This window comes from Dufourea novaeangliae, unplaced genomic scaffold (assembly GCF_001272555.1).
Source record: "Dufourea novaeangliae isolate 0120121106 unplaced genomic scaffold, ASM127255v1 scaffold11, whole genome shotgun sequence".
Lineage (NCBI taxonomy): Eukaryota > Metazoa > Arthropoda > Insecta > Hymenoptera > Halictidae > Dufourea > Dufourea novaeangliae.
The window spans coordinates 2,465,650-2,467,619 of record NW_015373895.1 but is presented as its reverse complement, the minus strand read 5'-3'; positions in this window follow the sequence as shown (position 1 = coordinate 2,467,619).

Here is a 1,970-nt window from a genome sequence, read left to right as displayed (position 1 = left end):
ACTGAAAATAACAAGTTTTGCTTCTTTTCAAACTTTGCAATATAATTCAACAATATGTACAAGAACCCTCACGAGCAAATGATTTTCACTATGGGAAACAGTGACGTAAGGAAAGGGCCTCTTATCATGCTCCTACCACTTGGTATTGGGAATTGTATGCTTAATTGAATACTGAAATGTATGCCGAATTAACATTCGATTTAACATTTATTTCAGTACCTGAGATAAATTTACCAAGTGGTAAGAGAACCTTCTCTACGCCACTTTTTCCCCTAGCGGAAGCCGAGTTCGCTCGCGAGGGTACATTCATACTAGATAATATAACATAAGGAAATAGTACAAATAGTTACAGTTTACCAAGGGTCTTGAGCGAGGGAAAGTGCATTTTTCTAGAGTCATAAAAACCCATGGACTTAAAGGACAGTGACTTGTTCTCTGGGGATGTTTCGAAAGACGGAAGGGGAGTCAACCAGAGTCAACCATGTCAGCCATCTTGGGATGATAAATTAGTAGTGCACTCTGCAGGCGAGTTTAATTATTAATACTAGCGTGGCTTGGCGGCATTTGGCATGCTTTGGAGCACATTTGATTTAGTTATAAATATAATTACAAAAATGTCATCTTGCATTGTCAAAGGATGTACAAATAGGACTTACATGAAAAGTTCGAAACAGGAAAAAGAAGAAACCACGAAAACTACTTTTCATAAGTAAGTAAGAGTAAAGTATGTATATACGATAGAACTTCATTTATCGAAAGGAAATTTTGATGAATATTAGAAGTTCCTGTTTAACGTATATTCAAGTACACGTGCATGCACAAGTATACGCTAACGTGAATTCCTGTTAATCTAACGAACAATGTAGGGGAACACGTGAGCTTCTATTGTACAAGGACTGGATATTTATATAAATGGAGTTTTAATGTGAAGGTTTCAAATGAAAATATTCTTTTATGAAAAAGCAATTTTTTGTATAATGTATTTTTAAGGTTTCCAAAATGTGATATAAAATCTCAATTGTGGCAAAGCAATATTGGGTTACAAAATTCATTACTATCCAAAAACTGTGTGGTATGTTCACTCTATTTTAGAGCTCAAGATTTTGACAGTCTAAACAAAGTAATACTTCAAAAAGTAAACAATCTTATTTTAATAAACTTATTTTGTTTTCTGGTCACTAAATTTATTGTGTTATTATTGACCCTATATATTAAAGCTTCAGAGATGTATATATTATTATAATAAAATATATATATATATATCATTTATAAAAATATTTGTGACTTTATGAAACATATCCTTAATGATAAAATTATAACACCGATTTAGTTAACTTAAAGCATATTTGCCGCAGCATGATCTAGGTAGCAGCACTTTGTTAGCGGCCCATATGACTCAAAAGGAGTACCGCCTCCCCGCGGCCAGAAGTCTACTTTATACACCGTCCTCTAGGTCCATGTAAACATCCCTTTAAATATTCGCAAACGTCACTTCAGACGTCGCTATCTTAACGTAAAGGAGAATCCACATTACCACAAAGCATACACTGTGGAGTCGGCTGTGACGCAATATGAATATAATGTATAATACTTCATTTGTGCTCATAATATTCAGAATTCGTGGTTTATCGGTACCGTCAGGTATTGACACTAAAATAGTACATAAGGAGGCTACGTAGCCCTCCAATCATTGGACAGAAAACAGCATTGGATGATAGGTCTATTTTATACGTAGTCGGTGATAGAAGTCTGTGGACCGCACAATAAGCTGGTAACTTTTGTGTTATACTCTTGGCTATGGCTCCTTCCGTCAAATACGGAAAAGATGCAGTCGCCATTTTGCATTATCGGTTTTTACGTGTGTGTGCATTGCAGTTAGTTGCTACTTCAATTCTTATTACGTAGTCGTGAAACATTATTAATTGGCATAGTTTTGCTGATTTCAAATTGTTGAAGGCCACCAGGAAAGA